Here is a 24,529-nt window from a genome sequence, read left to right on the forward strand (position 1 = left end):
TGGCAAAAATTTACAATTACTGCGTTATTTGGGTCACTTGTCGAGAACGTGCGTCCCTTTGTTCCCATCTCTCCCTCATAACTTTTCACGTTGGCGTGGCGCAGGTTCAGCGTGTACAAAGGGAAGCGCGTAGGGACGACCTTCTCCCACATTGGCGGGTGGAAATGGTAACTGATGTCGTGTACGGGCGCACTGGTAATTTAAAGTGACCCGCACGGAATCCGGAGAGGGCTGCTTTACAGTACTTTTAGAAAACAAGAATGTAAACTACATCGGCCCCCGAGAAAAGCTGTCGGATGAGCGTGTGGTTCACCAGAGTATCGAAGGAGGGCAAAGGCTTATGACTGGGAGTCTGGCTGCTTTCTCAAACTCAGACCAGAGCCAGTGACAGCACCACAGCCAGCTTTCAGTAATCTGGAAAATCCCTCGTTTCCAAAAATAGGGCCAGAATTTTACAGAGGTAAATTGATTAGGCCCGGGACTCTGTATTCATACGTAGTCATCTCAGGTAGAATGAGAGAGAACAATCTCATTTAGATTTTTTCCCTCAGTGATACTAACTAGCAATTCCCAGAATTTCCTCAAATTTGAAGTAAAAACAATGATAATTATTTAAATTACTGGAGTCTAGAGATGGAGGGAAAGGGAATAAATCTTGATTTACTCTAACCATCTTTTTTATCCCACACTTGACCCTCTGAGAATTATCCCCAGATGAGAAGTCCCATTACCTTTTTATTACATAGCTCAGTTTTAAGGTTTAATTTGTTTAATTATGAGAACTGTATTGAAATGTGCACCTGTAGAGCAGAGGGAATTTGAATACATTTCAGTATTTGTCAATGATTGTCACTAAAGCAAAACATATTTAAAAACCTCATTTAAAAAAAAAGCATTGTCAACCTTACTTAGTAAAACCTTAGATCAGTAGTTCTGAACCCTAGCTGTACATTGGAATCCTCTGAGGAGCTTTTAAAACATCCTGATGCCTGGGCCTTACCTGCAGAAACTGATAAAATTGATTTGGGATGGCCCAGATTGGTTGGATTTTGCCCATCTTCCAGTTCACCCAAGAAGGTGTAAATCTGGTGCTGGTTAAAGCAGTTAACCTCTCTGTGTGTCATCTCTTTACTTTTCTGACTAGGCTGCTTCCAGGGCAACTTCCCTTGCCAATGATCAGGAGGGTCTTAAAATACTATAACAACCTATAATCTTTAAAAACTAATTGATAATATGCTATTTCCCTGGTTCTTATAATCTATGGTTATGTAGGGTAGGGAAAGCTGGGTGAATGGTGCACAGGAACTCTACTATTTTTGCAACTTCTTGTGAGTCTTCAATTATTTAATAAAATTAATTTGTTATATGCTTCAATGAAATCACCTATGTTTATAATGACCTGAGACTAATACAGTTTAACTTATTTTTAGGACTATTAATGCAAATTGTTTTTCTCTTTATAGGGTCTTCCATCATGCCTCTCCAAAAAGTTCACTTGGTGATGTCTTGATATGCATCATAATATATTTTTATTCTCTAAGTCCGTGATTAATCCAAAAAAGTTGACAAGCATACAAAGAAGTTCTGGGAGGAGCAGGGGTTACTTGCTCTACTCTTCATATCTTTTCTCAGTGGACCTCCCTGCTCCCCACCTCCTGTACCTGGTAATCATTTCCAGAAGATCAGAACCACCACTTTTCCATAACTTTGTGCCTATTTACCACTCCTGTCTGACTGAACCTCAGATTATATCCAAGAGGTAATAACTATTTTCACTGTTCCTCCCTTCAGATTCAACAAATGTGGTTGAGGAGGTGAGCCAGCTGTTTATTTGCTTAGTATTAACTCATCAAACTGATATTTTTAAATTTCTTTTTTAAAAAATTCATGACTAATTCAAAGGATGGAAATCAATGGGTCTAGTGGCCCTACTCCAGAAGATTGTCTATGGACAAGGTTAAAAAAAAAAGACTATTCTTTTCAGAGTCAAATTTCAGAAAAAGCATGGTTTAGAAAAGTTGTTAAAGTACTTCTAAGTCATTTTGAAGAAAGTTGTTTTTCCACATACCTACTTCCAAAAACATCAACATTAAAGTGTAGAAAGACTAAGACCTATTCAGTTACAAAGGATCCAGAATCTGTAAGGACAAAGCATATGTTTCAATTGTATAAAAAGCACTAATACAAATGAGTTAAGGCAAGTGAGACTGTTCCATTAAGAAGGTACATGACTGAGTTCTTTGTTGCTTGAAGAAAAAATGTGGAGTCCTAAGTCTGTAATATATTTTATATAGTCTTCCTCAACCAAAAGGTCCTTCTAGTAAATCCTGAGTTCACCCCGTCTAAAAGGAAATCAATGATAACTGGAGTAAATGTTGCATTTTTAGTATTTTAAACCAGCAGGCTTCAGATGATACCAAGGAGACAAATGGAATTGTCAGAGGCATTTCTGGGGCTACCAAAGAGTCATATTCCTGATGATTTCAACAGTTCATTCCATTAGTCTTTGAAGTCTCTCCAAGGGGCATATTTTTTCATTATTATTTAAACTTTAAGGTTCTTTAATCCTAAAATCACAATTGGTATCACTTCATTAATTTCAGCAATTAATTATTCATCAGCAGACCACCAGATTTTAATAATGCAACACTATAATTTAGGCTAAGGGCAAATGAAGTGTAAGTTCCCACCTAAAGGAGCTACACTCTTAATGAAGGAAATGGTACACACAAAGACAAAGGTTAAGGTGACCAGGAAGTGGGAAAACCAGGCAGAGGAGGGAGAAGTCCTCATGGTTAATGTCATCAGAGATTAATTTATAACCTTAAGGAGTTGCTAATGAAATTTCTTTTTGCAGCAGACATCATAGAGTGACTTTACACATGAACTATTCATATAGTTACATGACTGTTTTTCATTTAGTCCCATTGCAGTGATCTGACACACATACTGCTCTGGTTGCTCTCATCATTAGAAATGGTCATTCCAAACATGGTTTGCATGTAATTAACACTTAGACATATAATGCTAGTTAAATCTCATAATAGCACTGGCCTGGGCATTCTTTGGCTGGCTCTGCTGAGAACTAGTTCTGAAACTTTAAGCAACCACAGTTTTCTCATTCCTTAAAGTGAGGGAGTCTGACTTGGACCACTTGCAGGTCTAAAATTCTTTGACTCTGATCATCCAGACATCTTGAACCTCAGACTAATTTTTGGTTCTTCTTCTGTTTCAAGTCACCAAGTCCTGTTGTTCCTTCCTTTAAGGGAGGAAATTATTCTTGAATCTGTCTGTTCTACTGTATCTGCTGTTACCTCATACTTAGACTATTACAGTATCTTTCTAAATGGTCTTCCTGCCTCCACTTCTCTCCTATCCCTCATTCATGCTGGGAAATCTCTGAATTATTCTTGAAATATCAGTTTCCTTACCCCATTTCCTCAAAAACTTTGGAGATAAAGGATAGAGATTGAACACCTTTTGGCAGTTGAAGCTTTCCACAATCTCAGTTTACTCTTATCACTCATTTCCTTATTGAATTACCTCCTCACCTTATTCCCTTCTGCCTTCCTGAACCAAAGACCAGCTGGACCTGTCTCCTCACTAGCATACTATTTACACTTTCCCTATTTCTCAGGCCTGCAACATCTTTACTGCCCCTTTCTGCTAATCAAATTCTACCAACTTTTTTAGATCCAAATGGTCTACCTATTGTTAGAAGCCTTCCCCACCATATTTAGCTGTCATTAATTTTCCCCTTTTTTGGATTCCCTCCTACAATTTATGACCACTGGTACACATTTTGACGCGATTCTGTACTATTATGCATTGTTGCTTGATTACTTAATAGTATGTGTCTTGACTCCTTAAAAAATAGGACTATTTTTGCATTTATTTGGTGTTCTTCACAAAACCTGGTAGATATTATATATGGAGTAGATACCTAATCAGAATTTGTGGAGTGAATTGCATGTTTTTCTCCTTGTATAGGCAGCCTGGTTTTGCCTTTTCCTTTCCATCTAAGAGCCAGTTCCATCCTCAAGTGTGTCTGTCCTACCACCACAGCCCTCTCTCCCCAGCAGAGAGCTACAGGTCTCCACTTACCCTGTTCTCTTTGCGGGACTTTGTAGCAGATTAGCCATGTTTCCTTTTCTGCCCTTTTTTCTGTCCTGTCAGTGGGCTACTTAGGTAGTTCACAGCTCTGTTCTGTGTAGGCATGGGCTGCAGAGACCTGATGAAATTTTTATTACCAGAGTTGTGGGGACAACAGGAGCTCACAGAATGCATAGGATGTAGTAGTTTGGGGGCTGATTGTGGACATAAGTTCTGAGACAGTTTTTGGAAGAGTACCAAGAAATTGGTCATATGTGACTAAGTTAAGAAGAGTGCCAGTTTGATAAACTGAAATGTAAAGCCAACAGGCTTGCTTTTAGAGCTAGATTAAAGTTAATATCTAGTCCAATCTCTTCCCTCTCACCCAAGGAAACTAAGTTCCAAAGAAGAGGCTGCATATAGGAGCTACTCAATAAATATTTGCTGACTGCAAATAATCCAATCAAGCCAGTCCTTGGATGGGATCATTCTTGATAGTATTCAGTGTCAGAAATTGCCCAACTAGTCTTGGTTTTAGTCAGAAATTCAGGAGTAAGAAGAGCTTGTTGGCATGCCCTCCAAACAGACCATATTAAGGGAATGTGCCCCTGCTCTCACCTGGAGTTTAGCCTAGTGAAATTAATTTAGGACCTCTGACCTACAGACAATAAGATAATAAATTTGCATTGCTTTAAACCACTAAATTTATTGTAATTTATTTTTTTGTAGATAATTATTTTTTATTGAAGGGTAGTTGACACACAGTATTACATTAGTTTCAGGTGTACAACACAGTGATTCAACATTTATATACATGATAATTCTAGGTACCAGCTATCACCATACCAAGTTGTTACAATATTTTGACTATATTCCTTATGCTATACATTACATCCCAGTTACTTATTTATTTTACAATTGGAAGTGTGTATATATATATATATATATTTGTTTTTGTTTTTTTGTGAGGGCATCTCTCATATTTATTGATCAAATGGTTGTTAACAACAATAAAATTCTGTATAGGCGGGTCAATGCTCAATGCACAATCATTAATCCACCCCAAGCCTAATTTTCATCAGTCTCCAATCTTCTGAAGCATAACGAACAATTTATTGTAACTTTAATAGCAATTACAGAAAACCAATGCAGTGAGATTAGTCATTTCCTGATATTAAGAAATGCTTCTCAAACTTTAAGATGCATACAAATCACCTGGGTGGAGCCTGAGTTCTGTTTCTTAAAAAAACTCCCACTTGTTGCTGCTGAAACTGCTAGTCCAAGGCTATACTAAGCATCAGGGCTTTAAGGCACATTAAATGATTTGTATCTTTAAGCTCAGTATGGGGGAAATAGAGCCCAGCAGTTAAGTGTAGTTGGAGGCTCTGGTGATAACCTACAGAGGAATAAAAAATCCTGTCACCTAATAGCTATTCGACTGTAGGAAAATAACTTAATTTTCTTAAATTATGTAGGTAGTTAAACTCAGTTTTCTCACCAATAAAATATAAATTATACCTACCAGAAAATACTGTTGTCATGTGAGATGGTTATACATTAATTCATCTTCCAGTGGTTGGAAATGCAAATAATTTACCTGATGGTGGAGAAAATGTGAGTTCCTACGGCCAGGATTCTCACCTGACCCTGGTTGGCTCCCTCACTACACTCGTGTGGGCAGTACATTATTATTGACTCAAATAAAGAGCCCCACCCAGTGCTCTGGGCTGCTTGGCTGCAGGAGAGTGGAGGCTGGGGTGGTGGCAGGGTGAAGGACAGACTGAGACAGCTGCAGGGAAAGAGAGCCAGAGGCAGAGACTGGCTTGCTGCATGCAGACTTGCTCTGAGGTGGATGGGATTATTGTGCTTGACTTGCCACCATGGGAATAAAGTTGGGTATAAATCCTGTCACCCCGAGAATGTTCCACTGTGAACTTGCCCGGGGCTGAAACCCATTGGCAAGACACCGATAATACCTGTTGCTCTGGCTGCAGAGACTAGGTTTGCTAGCTATCAAGTTTGTTTTTATTCATTTTTAAGCTCTTATTTATTGACAACTAAATATCAGGCTCTATACCACGCATCAGGGTAATGAATGAAACAGATTTTGCCTTTAAGGAGTTTGTAGATGATACACAGATATGCAAATGTGATCATTTTGTCTAATGCTTTTGGGAAAAAAAAACTAGATCACTGAGATATCAAGTGAGCAAAAGGAAGTTTCAGCATAATATGTATACTATGATCCTTTTTATACGAAATTAACTGCATATATATGATGAATTACTAATAAAATGAAATTCTAAAAGACATTGAAAATGCAAGTCTAACTTATTAGGTTCAACAGACATGAAGTTGCTGTAATAGCATCTAGACATTTACTCTTAATTTCTGTACTTAGCTCATTGAGGACCAGTAACAAACAGTTGAGATTTTGGTACCAGTCCATGGGCCACTCTTTCAGTGGTATTACTCTCTGAATTTTCAAAAAATAGTGAATATATATTACTTGTATAATTGCAATTAAATTGTTTTGGAAAAAACTTCCAATTTATTTGATTATGGAAATAGGTTATAAGGATGGGGTCATTTTATAGACAAGCAAAGAAAGTGGCAAAAAAAAAAGAGGTGATCTGGGTTTTAAAGGCTATATAGGCATTTGTCAGAAGGTTAAATGTGGAGGAGCATTTTAGGCAGAGGGAAAACATGAGCCAGGGAAGGGAGGTATGAGATTGCTGGGTGTGCTGAGAAATACATCTGTTGTTTCAGCCTGCCCAGCATCCAGTCTCCCTTCTACCATTTTTCCCTTGGGGACCCATAACTTCTTTATTCTCAGGGTAGGTAGTTTGGGTGGGGGTTACCTCTGCCCCAGCTCACCAACTAATCAGCACTTCCCCGTCCTACAGTCAAGTCCAGGACTTCTGGTGTAACCCTGGCTGGAGAGAGGAGAGAAGTGCTTGTTCCTGCTGGGTTTGCTAAGAGGAGGGTGTAAGCCCAGAGCTACAAACTGCCATCTTAATACTGGAGGAGAGAACAAGCTTGAGAATGGAGCCTGCAGAAAAAGAGCACAGACCAGAGATAGAAACTCAATTCAAAAACTTCATTTACGCCCCTGTATGTAGACATACCTTATATTCTATCCCTGGGATTTTCAGTTACATGAACAAATAACTTCCGTTAATGTTAAGCCCATTTTAACTGAAAGACCTAACTCAAGGAATATTATGGTGTGTTAGAATGTTTATGTGTGTGTGTATATTAGGGACAAAAGAGGCTGCAGAGGTGGGCAGGGACTGGAATGTGAAGGGCTGGGGAACAGGCCCTTGTATTTGGAGTCTTACAGGCACTCTGGACATTGTAAAGCAGTATTAAAAAAGGAAACAATCCCAAATGGAGTCACTTGTACTAAACCCACGTCATCAATCCAAAACTAATACCTAACCTAACTGCAGTTTTAACCTTCTCCAGGAATGTAAACTGAACTGGCCATATAGAATTTCTGGTCAGCACTAATGAGGTAATCCACCTAATAGATCCCACTTGTGCCCCAAACAAAGGTTACCTTACCCGAATAATCCTTTCTTTCATTTATGACTTCCTTGTCCCACCCCATCTCTGCCTTTAAAAACCTTTCCTTTTCTGTAGTACTTTTAGAGTTCATTTCTGTTTGTGAGATGGGATGCTGCCCAATTATGAGTCATTCGGTAAAGCCAATTAGATCTTTAAAATGCACTCAGTTGAATTTTTGTTATTTAACAGCGGTGATTACCTCAACAAGAAAATCAGAACTCTAATATTAACAATATTTACTTTTTCAATCTTTTCTAGCAACATTTTCTAATAACATTTTTGTTATTCCTTGTTTCTTTCCCTCTGGCTAGGGCTAGGCTATTAAAAATAGAAAGGACCCAGAAGTCCTTAAAAATGACATTAAAAAAAATAATTCCATTTTCCTTTTAAGGATTGGGAGTTAAAATTTTATTTTGAGCAATGAAGTAGTTGACCCCATTTAGTAGTGTTATTTCCAATAAGCATTCAACACAGACTTTCACTGAAGAAACTTAGTAATAATAAGAATCAACTTTTCTGAAGGTCTCTATACATTAAATTTTCTCAGTAAGAACAAGAAGCAACTCCGGGAATCTGAGGAATCCATTAGCCATTTGAACATTACAAAACAAAAACAAGCCTCATCTCAAGTACCCTGCGTATAGTTGTCTCTTCAATCTAGAACAGTATCCTAGGGTTTTTGTCTTTTAGGATGTTTCTCATAAATCCAAGCCAACTCAATTTGGATTTGCCTGGTTGTGATTAAATTATGATTAGATTGAAGTTAACTGTTTTTCCAGGGACTCTCCGTAGATGATGATGTATCCTTCTCCAAGCTTCACAGCTAGGGGCACACGATGTCCAGTTGTCAAATTTTGGGTTAGTTTTGATCATTTGGTTAAAGTGGTATTCACCAGATTTATCCACTGTGAAGGTACCTTTATACCTTTGTAATAGGTAACCTATGATCTTTGTAGTAAGTAACCTGTGATTCTTTGACAATAAGTAGCATTTTTAATAACAGATCTTACATACATTGTTTCAAAGAAGAAAAAATGGTCCGATATGACACTTTCAGCAAACTCCTAATGAGTACACTGTGTTATGTCAGGTGTTAAAACCAAAGTGGTGGACTTACCAGCAGAGTACATCAGATGTTAAAAGGGCAAAATGCCACAGGAGAATTTGGGCGAGTGACAAAAGATCACATTAAATGAGGAAAGGGAAGTTCAGAGATATGAAATTGTTTTCCCAAGATTTTAGATCGAGTGGCATAAGTGAGATTACTGTTCTGGTTTTTCTGATGCCTGCTCCAGTGTTCTTTCCATGACAGCATCTGAAGGATCTATTGTAATGCTGGTTCTCCAGGATAAGTGTACCATTTGTTATTACAGTGAAAATAAGTCATGATACTTTACTATGCAACTAAGAGAACAAACTTTTTCCACACCTACCATGAAGTGCTTTAGAGGAAATTTTATTTGGATTGATTCAAATTATGTACATTGTGACATTAAACTCACCGGAGACCTAGTCTAGTTTTGACTCAGGGAATTGTTTCCTCATGGTGATTGTCACATACATTACAGAACCGGATATTGCTCATACGCCACACCTTAAAACTACCCTGCACAAGATTTGTCTATTTACAAATCAGTAAACAATTCAAACATATGTAAATCCTATGGCCAGAGAGTACCTATAGTTGATACATAATTGCTTCATAGTGTACAGAGTGTTTCATAGTATCACTGGACTCTCAAATTCAGTTACTCCTTGAAGTGGGAAGTAGGCATAAGTGGGAGGTATCAGCTGGATTACTGTTTTGAGATTTAAGAGTTACTTAGTGTCTACCCAATTTTCAGAATAGAGAAATAAGGGAATGGTTTTACAGTCATTCACTGCCTTCCATTCAATCCTAGCATGTGTATCTCAACTTCAAACAAAAGTTGGATCTGGAGGTGCGTTTTAGGCATTGTTTGGGTAATGATTTCTTACCATGATATATCAACTTTAGGAGTTTTGGGACTGTAGACGCCGAAATCCCAACCTGGTCTCTTTCCTGGGCTGAGGGAATTCAGGGAGAAAAATGTGGCTGCAAGGGAAAGGTGACACAAGCTGGAAAAGCGTCCAGTCTACTTCAAGTTTCACGAACTGTTTTTTGTTTTGTTTTAGGCGAAAGCCACGCGATCCTTTGCCCTTTGTTCCCTTTCACAATAAGGAACCTCATAACATTTTGCCTGCTTTGGGATACGCGAACTTAAACAAGGCATTATTATGGCATTTACACTTTTTAGGAGAGGACTCAGGTGATAACTCACTCCGCCTGCTGTTCAAGCGCGATCTCAGATCTAGAGGACAGGAGTGTTTCCCGAGGGTTGTACCGCTGGAGGACGGCCCGAAGGGGGCTGGTCAGTTGGCAAGTCCGTTTCCTCTTTCAACGAACTCGCACCGTTAGACCCGTGACCTGAGTGTATCCAGCCGCCCATCCGGGTCCGGCTGTCCTCACCGAGCCCGACGGTGCTCAGCCCTGGAACAATCGCTATTAGCTCTGCCACTGAACACGGGCAAGACTTGGCTGGGCTGCCCTGGGATCGGGAGGGCGAAAAGATTTCACAACGGTCGAGAGGGCGGAGCGCGCCCACTTCGTCATTTCTAGGAAGCCTCGAGCCTGCTAGGCCGCAGGGGCCAACAGGAAGTGCCGCTCACCGGACCAAGGGACCGCAAGTCTAGGGCCACCTCGCGCACGCGCGCCGCGCCCTTCCTTCCCGTGACTGCGGCCGAGCGGCTCCCTCCGCCAACTGCCGGATCTAACTTGGCCTTCTCAGTCCCTCCCTTCGCCTCCGCGGCGCCGGCTTCTTGTGACGTCACGCGCAGGATCCTCCCACTTAGTCCTTCTCTGATGCAGAGGGCAGGGCAGGACGGGCGGCCCGGACGGGGAGGTCGCCAGCTCCTCCCTTGGTCGTTCACTCTGTTGTAAAGGAAACTTGTTTTGTAATTTCCTAAAACTTCAAATTAAGTCTTTAAACTGTGCCCATTTCCTAATAAGGGTGGAAAGACTTCTCACCCCAATTCATCTCTTTCCAAGCTGGGAGTTGTGTTAAAAGTAAACTGAAAAATGTGTCTTGGGTTTATTTGGAAGCATTTGCTTGTCGTTTTTATGTGTTTTCCATGTGTAAATTGGAAGAGTGACATCCATAAAGCGACCACTTTGTACATGGAGGCTGCGAAAAGCAGTCGTACCTAGATTGGTGAAGTTAAAGTGATTTTAATTAAGTTTAGTTTCCCTTTGGTTATCCAGGAGTGGCATCTGGAAAGGCTACGTATAAAAAGCAATTAAAGGGCTTTGAGGAGTGGTTCATTGTTCTGTACTCTTTGAAGCCAAATTAAAATGTATCTTAGAAATAAAGTAAGAATTTAAACTTATAAGGGGCAAAGGCTTGTCTACATGTTACAGATAATGAAATAGAGCCAAAGACTTCTGGGACTTGCCCAAGAGGAATGGACTTTGGGACAGCCTGCATAAAGCTCTCTTAGAACCCTTTGGGCCTGGGGCTTTAGTGCCTCTTTTCTTGCTTCCTTCCATCACTCATCTTTTCCCCCTCTCCCTGATTTTGGTTCCCTTCCGGAGTTCTTGTCTGCCTACCCACATTTTGCTTTTTCTGTTTCTTTAACTTCCTGTTTTCTTGATACTTGAGCCAGCCTTTCTTCTCGTTGGAATGCCTCTCCTTTAAATGGCCATGAAAATAAATAGAAGAACTGAAAACGTTTACCTTCTTTTATTAAGGGTTTTTTTTTGAGGGGGTGGAGTGTTAAGTTCGTATATGGCAAGATAGATACTAAGTTCCTCTCCTTCCCTTCTACTTTCTTCATAGTTGCTCAGTGAAAGAAAGGAGTGTGTGTGTGTGTGTAAGAATAGTGAAGAAAAGAGGGAGAGGTAGAAGAGAGGAGGGAGCGTGTGTTGAACGTTCAGATTCAGAAGCAGGAGTATAAACAGGTGCTCCAAATGATGCAAAACTCAATTCAAACAACACATTACTGTAGGTCCTAAAAAACTCAAGAAAACATAATTTCCAATCAATTTCTGCACATGTCTCTGTGGTGCATTTCCTCATATTATTTGAATCTTTCATGGGATAAACCTGTAGCTTTGGCTGCCCCAGAAGCAGTAGTAACAGGTGTTCTATATGTGAAATAATAAAATAACAGTCTTTCCAGACTACCTGGCTTCTCAAATGGTGGTGTTATGGGTTGAATTCATTCTCGGTCCTTGTCCCCACTGCAACAAAGAATTGAAAGGCAGAGCCACAATAGCAAAGCACAGTGAAAGTTTTACTTGAATACACTCCAAGGGAGGAGTGGGTCAGAGTCAAGGTAGACAAAGGCCTCCACCGGTTAAGCAGGAGGCCTATATATTGCATTCTGGCTAGGAAGCGCCTCTTTGACTGACAAGGTGGGTTATTTGATTGACAGGTCCTCCTGTATAGCCATCCCTCTCAGTGCACATGTCCTTTCCCATGATGAGGTGTGTTTTGGGCAGTCCTTCGTTTTGTTGGATTGCGCCCACGCTGGAATCAGGTTGGGACCAGTTTGATCTGGTCCTGATGGGCAAAGAAATTATTTCCCTGTAAAGCCTTTGTTGTCTTCATGTGGACCCCCTACCTGGGCAGTTTGGACAACTTTTCCTTGAACTTTATCCTCCCCTTCCCCCGGCTGCTCATGTCTATCTCTCTATCTAACAGTGGCACCCGGTAACCAATTCTGCCAGTGCATGTTGTTACTCTGGTGCTCTTCCTGGGGAACTGAAAGCACAGAAAGTCATTTCCCTAAAGTTAACAAACCTCCAAGGAGGCAGAGCTTCTGCAGCTATTTCCAATTCCCTAGACTTTGAGCGAATATGTCTAGTAATAAGGAATTACTATCTAATTTAAAATGAGTAATAGAATTCACTAAAATATACTAATACCAACTGATTGAAGTATGCTTTCTTATTACCAACTTATCTCCATGGTATTTGTCTTATTCTGCTATATCAACAGTAACTTGCTGAAATTGATGGGAAACATATTTTTGTATTTTGCTAAAGGCATTTGAAGATGCTACCGAAGTTACTGAAGTTTGGTTTATGTTTTAGTTCCCTTTGTTGAGAAAATGCATTTCTCTGAATTCCATAATTTAAAAGTAATTGGAACTTTGAAGGCATTATGCTGAATGAAACAAGTCAGAGAAAGACAAGTACTGTATGACCTCACTTACATGTGGAATCTTAAAAAGCAACTCATAGAAACAGACAGAATGGTGATTGCCAGGGGCTCCAGTGATGGGGGAATTGAAGAGATAGTGGTCAAAGGGTACAAAGTTACAGTTATAGGGGGATTTAGTTCTGGGATCTAATGTACAGCGTGGTGACTATAATTAACAATACTGTGTTGATATACTTGAAGTTGCTTAGAGAGTAGATCTTTTTTCCCAGCTTTATTGAGACATAATTGACAAATAATATTGTATGAGTTTAAGGTGTACAATGCACTGATTTGATACATTTATAGAATGAAAAATGATTACCACCATAGCATTAGCTAACACCTCCATCCTATCACATAATTACCATTTCTTTTATGTGTTGAGAACATTTAAGATCTACTCCAGCATGATCTCATCTTAACAAATATATCTGCAAAGAACTTATTTTCAAATAAGGTCACATTCTGTGGCTCTGGGTAGATGTGAATTTTTGGGAGACACTATTAAACACTACAGACAGGGTCAGTATTACTGATCCTTTGCCTTCGGATCCACCATAGCTCAGCATGGCATCCCTAATGTTAGCAGCTACCATGGACTGGCCACTGCCAGGTGAGCTGCTTACTACATCAGCTCTGGGACCCAAGACTGGGAGGGCTGCTCTGCATTTTTCTGAGAAGTTTCACTCCACTCACCTGTATACCTATATGATGACTCCAAAATCTCTCTCTCCAGCCTCACATCTCTCCTGAGGACTGAACTCCTTTTTCTGATGGCTCCTGGACAGCCCACCTTGTTGGCCTACAAGCATCTCTACTTGTATCTTACTGAAACTTTTATGTCTTCTGATCTCCTTTCTCTGTCCACCTTATTGGCATGATCGTCTATCGTGTTCTCCTCCTATCCCCCACCCAACAAATCCATGAGAGTCATTCTCAGCTGGGGTCTCTGCCACTCCCCCAGTGTCTCCTCTGCCTCGTCTGGGTCACCATCCTCTGCCATGGTTCACAGGTCTTTATCAGCAGATACCAGCCTAAATATGGAGATGTACCTATAGAATATTATGTTGATTGTGAAATGGTTAGAAAGTAAGAGTTGTGACTTTGTCACAGATTTAGATATTAAGCGTATTTTGTCTCAGAAAATACAATGATTTATAGGTAACTCTGTAGTTGTCAACATGACTTGGACATTATGTTTTGATGTTTGGTATTGCTAAACTTGATCACCCTAAGCAAATTCCTTCTATTTTCTCTCTCATCTGTAAATACTCCCTTCATCTTCTCCATTTAACAGAAACTCTGCTCTCCAAGGATACCGCTCCCTGCAACCCTCCAGTGCATAGCTGCTCACAGGTCTGCCACCGCCTCTGTGGTGGATGTCCTTCTTTCTCCTCCTCGTTACTTCCAGACTATTTCTCCCCTTCATGCCTACCCCAGCTCCCAGTTTTTAGTCTTTTCAGACTATACCTTGTTCTAGTTGTCCACAGTGCAGCTATTTATGCATCCCTGGGTCCTTCCCCTTCATTTTTAGAAGACTTTTATCTTCAATTCACTGCCACCCTCTGAAGTAACTCCTGATTTCAATATCCAAGTTGATCTGCCAATGGCCAGGCCTCATGATTCCTTGACTTCTCCTCTTCCAATTTTCATGTCATCTTCCCTTAACAGCTGCTTAGCTCCCATGGGCCTCCCAAAACTTTGTTGTATCACATCCTCACTATAATCTCAATCCCATTTCACCACCTCCAAATCTTCACAGCTAGCTCCTGGTAGCTCTTTTCATCCTATGTCACATTCTCACTTTTCTTCTTACCTGCATTCAATTCTTTGATGAGTTGTTATAATCATTGCCTTGCATAACTCTCAGCTCCACCCTAAATGCACTCAGCGAGGTGCAGCTACAAGCACATAGCCATGCCAATCAGGTTACTGCAAAGGCATATCTGAAGGTCCCTGGAACATTTACCCCTTCCTAGGTAACCCTTCTGGATAACAGGCACACTTCCTAGATCACTAGTTTTCACATCTCCCCTTCTTTATTCTGGCCTCCAGAACCTCTCCCATCCTTACTCTTTCAGTTTTCCTAACACAGAAGCAATCTGAATAAAATTTCCACAGCTCCTACCACCCCAACCACCCACCATCCACATCTCAATACTTGGCCTTCTCTCCTGTTTTGGTGGGTGGGTGGGCTGTCCATGCTCCTGCTAAGGGTGGCTGCTTCACTTGTGCCCAAGAGCAATGACCAATCAATGGATTTTTTTTTTTGTAGATAATTATTTTTTATTGAAGGGTAGTTGACACACAATATTACATTACATTAGTTTCAGGTGTACAACACAGTGATTCAACATTTATATACATGATAATTCTAGGTACCAGCTATCACCATACCAAGTTGTTACAATATTTTGACTATGTTCCTTATGCTATACATTACATCCTGGTTAGTTATTTATTTTACAATTGGAAGTGTGTACTTTTTTGTTGTTGTTGTTGTGAGGGCATCTCTCATATTTATTGATCAAATGGTTGTTAACAACAAAAAAATTCTGTATAGGGGAGTCAATGCTCAATGCACAATCATTAATCCACCCCAAGCCTGATATTCGTCAGTCTCCAATCTTCTGAAGCATAACGAACAAGTTCTTACATGGAGAACAAATTCTTACATAGTGAATAAGTTACATGGTGAACAGTACAAGGGCAGTCATCACAGAAACTTTTGGTTTTGCTCATGCATTATGAACTATAAACAGTTCAAATATGAATACTCATTTGATTTTTTTTTTTTTGGTTTTTATGTGTTTGCTTTAATTGAAAACAAAAACTAGACTAACGGTATACAAGGTACTTAGGACTCATGTACTTACAGTGAGATAACAAATATAAAAGACAAACAAAGGTCTTGAATTTGGAGAGAGAGTATTCAGTAACTGTTGGATATTGTTATCATTGTTGCCCATTTCTAGAACTTTTAAAAATACAGAAACAAATAAAAAATATATACATGCACATATACTTAGGTAGATATAAATAGATATCTTTCCCACCCCTGTTTTTGTGCTTTTTTTTTTCTGGATAATAATTTTTTATTGAAGGGTAGTTGACACACAGTATTACATTAGTTTCAGGTGTACAACACAGTGATTCAACATTTATATGCATGATAATTCTAGGTACCAGTTATCACCGTACCAAGTCGTTACAATATTTTGACTATATTCCTTATGCTATACATTACATCCCAATTACTTATTTATTTTACAATTGGAAGTGTGTATATATATATATATTTTTTTGTTTTTGTTTTTTTGTGAGGGCATCTCTCATATTTATTGATCAAATGGTTGTTAACAACAATAAAATTCTGTATAGGAGGGTCAATGCTCAATGCACAATCATTAATCCACCCCAAGCCTAATTTTCATCAGTCTCCAACCTTCTGAAGCATAACGAACAAGTTCTTACATGGAGTACAAATTCTTACATAGTGAATAAGTTACATGGTGAACATTACAGGGGCAGTCATCACAGAAACTTTTGGTTTTGCTCATGCATTATGAACTATAAACAGTCAGTTCAAATATGAATATTCATTTGATTTTTATACTTGATTTATATGTGGATACCACATTTCTCTCTTTATTATTATTATTATTAATAAAATGCTGAAGTGGTAGGTAGATACGAGATAAAGGTAGAAAACATAGTTTAGTGTTGTAAGAGAGCAAATGTAGATGATCAGGTGTGTGCCTGTAGACTATGTGTTAATCCAAGCTAGACAAGGGCAATAAAACATCCACGTATGCAGAAGATTTCTATCAGAATGGGGGAGAGGGGAGGTTCTAAATCTCACCTCTGTTGATCCCCATTTTCTCACCTGATGGCCCCCTGCGACTGTGCCTAACTTAGGTTGTTCCTCCCTTGAGGAATCTTACCTGTCTCTGGCTAACCAGTCATCTTCCGGGGCCATACAGGGAAATGTTAAGTTGGTAAGTGAGAGAGAAGCCTTATTGTTTGAAAAGGTTAGCTTTTTATTTCTTTGTATATTTATGCCCTGTGGCTTCTATGCCCAGCATTTGTCTTGAGGTGTCTTTACCACCTGGAAGAATTATGATACTCGGTACATTTGATATGAGGCACGTATTCTATTTAAGGGTTGTAATTAGGAAGGAAGAAGACAAGCTATAGAAATAGCAGGCGGAAGAAAACATGGGAAGATTGATTATTTCTTTGACATATCTTGTAGAGTAAATTCAGCATGTACAGGTTTTAAACTACTAATTAAATTGCGCACACACATTAACATAATAGGAGTATAGTTACATAACCAAAGCATATCTGTAATTACCAGCCATCTACAGTGAAACCAAGAAAACCAGTTAGGCACCTTAGGCATTTGTGAAAACTTATCTATGATATGGTGGATATTGTCCAACTGAGCTTGAACAGTCTGAGAGAAATCAGACAAATTAAAACAACCCATTCCTGGGGAATGTTCACATCCCATATGTTCTTTTAACAGTAAATTGTCTGTAGTTGTAAGATTTTGGAGCGCTACAATTTGCACTTCTCCTAATTCTTGGTTGAGTTCCAACAGTACAGATCCAGTCAAATTTGTTGTTTTACTGTATGCACAGGCCAGTTTAGATATCTCCTTCTTCATTCCCATGGCAAGTCCAGGAACTGGTGGGATGAGTGCATCTACAGCTGTAGCAGTGCGTGGATCTTTGTTGGGGTTTTTTGATGATCATCTTCTGGCATGAGTCTTCCAGAGAGTGCTGATGTTGGAAGTTCTTTTCATATCGTATCTTAGTTCATTCTCAGGGTAGCCCAATTAGGCTTTGATCCTCTTTATAAACACAAACAGACCCTTTGCCTACACTTTTATATGCCCTTTATACCCTTGTGTAGGACTCATTGGAGGTCTCCACACAGGAACTGCCTTTTTTTTTTTTTTGGTATCATTAATCTACACTTACATGCCGAATATTATGTTTACTAGGCTCTCCCCTATACCAGGTTCCCCCTATAAACCCCTTTACAGTCACTGTCCATCAGCATAGCAAATGCTGTAGAATCACTACTTGCCTTCTCTGTGTTGTACAGCCCTCCCCTTTCTCCCACCCACCCATGCATGCTAATCTTAATACCCCCCTTCGTCTCCCCACCCTTATCCCTCCCTACCCACCCATCCTCCCAAGTCCCTTTCCCTTTGGTACCTGTTAGTCCATTCTTGAGTTCTGTGATTCTGCTGCTGTTTTGTTCCTTCAGTTTTTCCTTTGTTCTTATATTGCACAGATGAGTGAAATCATTTGGTATTTCTCTTTCTCCGCTTGGCTTGTTTCACTGAGCATAATACCCTCCAGCTCCATCCATGTTCCTGCAAATGGTAGGATTTGCCCTTTTCTTATGGCTGAGTAGTATTCCATTGTGTATATGTACCACTTCTTCTTTATCCATTCATCTTTCGATGGACATTTAGGTTGCTTCCAATTCTTGGCTATTGTAAATAGTGCTGCGATAAACATAGGGGTGCATTGGTCTTTCTCATACTTGATTGCTGCATTCTTACGGTAAATTTCTAGGAGTGCAATACCCGGGTCAAATGGTAAGTCTGTTTTGAGCATTTTGATGTGCCTCCATACTGCTTTCCACAGTGGTTGAACTAATTTACATTCCCACCAGCAGTGTAGGAGGGTTCCCCTTTCTCCACAGCCTCGCCAACATTTGTTGTTGTTTGTCTTTTGGATGGCAGCCATCCTTACTGGTGTGAGGTGATACCTCATTGTAGTTTTAATTTGCATTTCTCTGATAATTAGCGATGTGGAGCATCTTTTCATGTGTCTGTTGGCCATCTGTATTTCTGTTTTGGAGAACTGTCTGTTCAGTTCCTCTGCCCATTTTTTAATTGGGTTATTTGTTTTTTGTTTGTTGAGGCGTGTGAGCTCTTTATATATTCTGGACGTCAAGCCTTTATCGGATGTGTCATTTTCAAATATATTCTCCCATACTGTAGGGTTCCTTTTTGTTCTATTGATGGTGTCTTTTGCTGTACAGAAGCTTTTCAGCTTAATATAGTCCCACTTGTTCATTTTTGCTGTTGTTTTCCTTGCCTGGGGAGATATGTTCAAGAAGAGGTCACTCATGTTTATGTCTAAGAGGTTTTCGCCTATGTTTTCTTCCAAGAGTTTAATGGTTTCATGACTTACATTCAGGTCTTTGATCCATTTTGAGTTTACTTTTGTATATGGGGTTAGACAATGGTCCAGTTTCATTCTCCTACATGTAGCTGTCCAGTTTTGCCAGCACCACCTGTTGAAGAGACTGTCATTTCGCCATTGTATGTCCATGGCTCCTTTATCAAATATTAATTGACCATATATGTCTGGGTTAATGTCTGGATTCTCTAGTCTGTTCCATTGGTCTGTGGCTCTGCTCTTGTGCCAGTACCAAATTGTCTTGATTACTATGGCTTTATAGTAGAGCTTGAAGTTGGGGAGGGCAATCCCCCCTACTTTGTTCTTCTTTCTCAGGATTGCTTTGGCTATTCGGGGTCTTTGGTGTTTCCATATGAATTTTTGAATTATTTGTTCCAGTTCATTGAAGAATGTTGCTGGTAGTTTCATAGGGATTGCATCAAATCTGTATATTGCTTTGGGCAGGATGGCCATTTTGACGATATTAATTCTTCCTAGCAACGAGCATGGGATGAGTTTCCATCTGTTAGTGTCCCCTTTAATTTCTCTTAAGAGTGACTTGTAGTTTTCAGAGCATAGGTCTTTCACTTCTTTGTTTAGGTTTATTCCTAGGTATTTTATTTTTTTGGATGCAATTGTGAATGGAGTTGTTTTCCTGATTTCTCTTTCTGTTGGTTCATTGTTAGTGTATAGGAAAGCCACAGATTTCTGTGTGTTGATTTTGTATCCTGCAACTTTGCTGTATTCCGATATCAGTTCTAGTAGTTTTGGGGTGGAGTCTTTAGGGTTTTTTATGTACAGTATCATGTCATCTGCAAATAGTGACAGTTTAACTTCTTCTTTACTAATCTGGATTCCTTGTATTTCTTTGTTTTGTCTGATTGCCGTGGCTAGGACCTCCAGTACTATGTTAAATAACAATGGAGAGAGTGGGCATCCCTGTCTAGTTCCCAATCTCAGAGGAAATGCTTTCAGCTTCTCGCTGTTCAGTATAATGTTGGCTGTGGGTTTATCATAGATGGCCTTTATTATGTTGAGGTACTTACCCTCTATTCCCATTTTGCTGAGAGTTTTTATCATGAATGGATGTTGAACTTTGTCAAATGCTTTTTCAGCATCTATGGAGATGATCATGTGGTTTTTGTCTTTCTCTTTGTTGATGTGGTGGATGATGTTGATGGACTTTCGAATGTTGTACCATCCTTGCATCCCTGGGATGAATCCCACTTGGTCATGGTGTATGATCCTTTTGATGTATTTTTGAATTCGGTTTGCTAATATTTTGTTGAGTATTTTTGCATCTACGTTCATCAGGGATATTGGTCTGTAGTTTTCTTTTTTGGTGGGGTCTTTGCCTGGTTTTGGTATTAGGGTGATGTTAGCTTCATAGAATGAGTTTGGGAGTATCCCCTCCTTCTCTATTTTTTGGAAAACTTTAAGGAGAATGGGTATTATGTCTTCCCTGTATGTCTGATAAAATTCCGAGGTAAATCCATCTGGCCCGGGGGTTTTGTTCTTTGGTAGTTTTTTGATTACCGCTTTAATTTCATTGCTGGTAATTGGTCTGTTTAGATTTTCTGTTTCTTTCTGCGTCAGTCTTGGAAGGTTGTATTTTTCTAGGAAGTTGTCCATTTCTCCTAGGTTTCCCAGCTTGTTAGCATATAGGTTTTCATAGTAGTCTCTAATAATTCTTTGTATTTCTGTGGGGTCTGTCATGATTTTTCCTTTCTCGTTTCTGATACTGTTGATTTGTGTTGACTCTCTTTTCCTCTTACTAAGTCTGGCTAGAGGCTTATCTATTTTGTTTATTTTCTCGAAGAACCAGCTCTTGGTTTCATTGATTTTTGCTACTGTTTTATTCTTCTCAATTTTATTTATTTCTTCTCTGATCTTTATTATGTCCCTCCTTCTGCTGACCTTAGGCCTCATTTGTTCTTCTTTTTCCAATTTTTATAATTATGACATTAGACCATTCATTTGGGATTGTTCTTCATTTTTTAAATATGCTTGGATTGCTATATACTTTCCTCTTAAGACTGCTTTTGCTGTGTCCCACAGAAGTTGGGGCTTAGTGTTGTTGTTGTCAGTTGTTTCCACATATTGCTGGATCTCCATTTTGATTTTGTCATTGATCCATTGATTATTTAGGAACGTGTTGTTAAGCCTCCATGTGTTTGTGAGCCTCTTTGCTTTCTTTGTACAGTTTATTTCTAGTTTTATGCCTTTGTGGTCTGAAAAGTTGGTTGGTAGGATTTCAATCTTTTGGAATTTACTGAGGCTTTTTTTGTGGCCTAGTATGTGGTCTATTCTGGAGAATGTTCCATGTGCACTTGAGAAGAATGTATATTCTGTTGCTTTTGGATGTAGAGTTCTATAGATGTCTATTAGGTCCATCTGCTCTACTGTGTTGTTCAGTGCTTCCGTGTCCTTACTTATTTTCTGCCCGGTGGATCTGTCCTTTGGGGTGAGTGGTGTGTTGAAGTCTCCTAGAATGAATGCATTGCAGTCTATTTCCCCCTTTAGTTCTGTTAGTATTTGTTTCACATATGCTGGTGCTCCTGTGTTGGGTGCATATATATTTAGAATGGTTATATCCTCTTGTTTGACTGAGCCCTTTATCATTATGTAGTGTCCTTCTTTATCTCTTGTTACTTTCTTTGTTTTGAAGTCTATTTTGTCTGACATTAATACTGCAACCCCTGCTTTCTTCTTGCTGTTGTTTGCCTGAAATATGTTTTCCCATCCCTTGACTTTTAGTCTGTACATGTCTTTGGGTTTGAGGTGAGTTTCTTGTAAGCAGCATATAGATGGGTCTTACTTTTTTATCCATTCTATTACTCTGTGTCTTTTGATTGGTGCATTCAGCCCATTAACATTTAGGGTGACTATTGAAAGATATGTACTTACTGCCATTGCAGGCTTTAAATTCGTGGTTACCAAAGGTTCAAGGTTAGCCTCTTTAGTATCTTACTGCCTAACTTAGCTCACTTATTGAGCTGTTATATACACTGTCTGGAGATTCTTTTCTTCTCTCCCTTCTTATTCCTCCTCCTCGATTCTTCATATGTTGGGTGTTTTGTGCTGTGCTCTTTCTAGGAGTGCTTCTTCTAGAGCAGTCCCTGTAAGATGTCCTGTAGAGGTGGTTTGTGGGAAGCAAATTCCCTCAGCTTTTGTTTGTGTGGGAATTGTTTAATCCCACCTTCATATTTGAATGATAGTCATGCTGGATACAGTATCCTTGGTTCAATGCCCTTCTGTTTCATTCCATTTAATATATCATGCCATTCTCTTTTGGACTGTAGGGTTTCTTTCGAGAAGTCTGATGTTAGCCTGATGGGTTTTCCTTTATAGGTGACCTTTTTCTCTCTAGCTGCCTTTAAAACTCTTTCCTTGTCGTTGATCTTTGCCATTTTAATTATTATGTGTCTTGGTGTTGTCCTTCTTGGATCCTTTCTGTTGGGGGTTCTGTGTATTTCTGTGGTCTGTTTGATTATTTCCTCCCCCAGTTTGGGGAAGTTTTCAGCAATTATTTCTTCCAAGATACTTTCCATCCCTTTTCCTCTCTCTTCTTCTTCTGGTACCCCTATAATACAGATATTGTTCCTTTTGGATTGGTCACACAGTTCTCTTAACATTGTTTCATTCCTGTAGATCCTTTTATCTCTCTCTATGTCAGCTTCTATGCGTTCCTGTTCTCTGGTTTCAATTCCATCAATGGCCTCTTGCATCCTATCCATTCTGCTTATAAACCCTTCCAGAGTTTGTTTCATTTCTGTGATCTCCTTTCTGGCATCTGTGATCTCCCTCTGGACTTCATTCCATATCTCTTGCATATTTCTCTGCATCTCTGTCAGCATGTTTATGATTCTTATTTTGAATTCTTTGTCAGGAAGACTGGTTAGGTCTGTCTCCTCTAGTGTTGTCTCTGTGATCTTTGTCTGCCTGTAGTTTTGTCTTTTCATGGTATTAGGAATAGTTTGCAGAGCTGGGACGAGTGACGGCTGGAAGAACTTCCCTTCTTGTTGGTTTGTGGCCCTCCTCTCCTGGGAGAACAGCAATCTCTAGTGGCTTGTGCTGCGCAGCTGCGCGCAGACAGGGTTCCTGCTTCCTGCCCGGCTGCTATGGAGTTAATCTCCGCTGTTGCTGTGGGCGTGGCCTGGCTTGGGCAGCTGCTCCAAAATTGTGGAGTCGCGTTGGAGGGGGAGCGGCCTGGAGGCTATTTATCTCCGTAAGGGGCCTCCGAGCTCCCTGCAGCCCAGAGGATTAGGGTGCCCAGAGATCCCCGGATTCTCTACCTCTGGATTAAGTGTTTCGCCCTGCCCCTTTAAGACTTCCAAAAAGCACCCGCCAAAACAAAATGACCACAAAAAAAAATAAAATAAAATAAAAATAAAAATGAAAATAAAAATAAAAAATGGCTGCTCGTTTTTCTTTATTCTCCGGCGCCAGCCTCAGGCGTCTGCTCACTGGTCTTGCTGCCCTGTTTCCCTAGTGTTGGGGTCCCTATCCCTTTAAGACTTCCAAAAAGCGCTTGCCAAAACGAAACAGAAAAAAAAGAAAAAAAATGGCCGCTCTCTTTTCTTATGTCCTCCGGCTCCAGGCCTCTGGTACCTGCTCACTGTTCTTGCTGCCCTGTTTCCCTAGTATCCCGTTCCCCCCTGCGCACACACTATGTCTGCGCTCTGGCCTGGATGGCTGGGGCTGGATGTTCAGCAGTCCTGGGCTCCCTCTCCCTCCTGCTCTGCCTACTCTTCTCTCCCCGGGAGCTAGTTGGAGGGGTGCTCGGGTCCCGCGGGGCCGGGGCTTGTATCTTACCCCCTTTACGAGGCACTGGGTTCTCTCAAGTGCGGATGTGGTCTGGATGTTGTCCTGTGTCCTCTGGTCTTTATTCTAGGAAGAGTTGTCTTTGTTATATTTTCATAGATATATGTGGTTTTGGGAGGAGATTTCCACTGCTCTACTCATGCCGCCATCTTGGCTCCAATCTCCAATGGATTATTTTTATCAGTACACAATTTGTGCTTTGTCTAATTAAAAAACATAACTTTGATTTGGTTTCATATCTCCTTCAGCTACTGCTGCATTTTTCTGTTCTCTTCCACAGCAAATACCTCAACATCCCTCCAGTTTCTCTCTTTCTGTTCTTTCATGGACCCACACAAACTGGTCTCCATGCCATGCCACCACACCTGCTCTTGTCAGGTCACAGTGACCTCTGCATACTGGCTGACTTTCACACCTTGCCTTTTTTGACCTATTAGTAGCTGTGACACTGTGGTCTCCTTTTAACACCTAAGTCATCTCATTTCATTTCTCTGCTCAAAAAATTCAGAATAGAAGTCCAAATCTGTGCCATGTCCTAAAAACCTCTTTGAGCTGACCTCTCAAGAACTCTGGAAGTTTCTGTTGTGAAGCCACACTAGCTTCCAGCTGTTCTTC

General features: G+C 40.0%; 2 long non-coding RNA genes across 2 annotated transcripts in view; one reads left to right on the forward strand and one right to left on the reverse strand.

Annotated features, from left to right (window-relative positions):
* Positions 1-61: 61 nt before the first annotated feature.
* LOC118921955 (uncharacterized) lies at positions 62-10,451 on the forward strand. The gene is made up of 2 exons (XR_005028574.2): positions 62-1,814; positions 9,817-10,451. It is a non-coding gene; the product is annotated as an uncharacterized LOC118921955 (long non-coding RNA).
* LOC130683270 (uncharacterized) overlaps positions 10,203-24,529 on the reverse strand; it is a 20,377-nt gene continuing 6,050 nt past the window's right edge. The window contains exon 2 of the long non-coding RNA XR_008996835.1: positions 10,203-10,370. This is a non-coding gene — a long non-coding RNA (uncharacterized LOC130683270). The remainder of the gene's footprint in view (positions 10,371-24,529) is intronic.

Source organism: Manis pentadactyla, chromosome 1 (genome assembly GCF_030020395.1).
Source record: "Manis pentadactyla isolate mManPen7 chromosome 1, mManPen7.hap1, whole genome shotgun sequence".
Classification (NCBI taxonomy): domain Eukaryota; kingdom Metazoa; phylum Chordata; class Mammalia; order Pholidota; family Manidae; genus Manis; species Manis pentadactyla.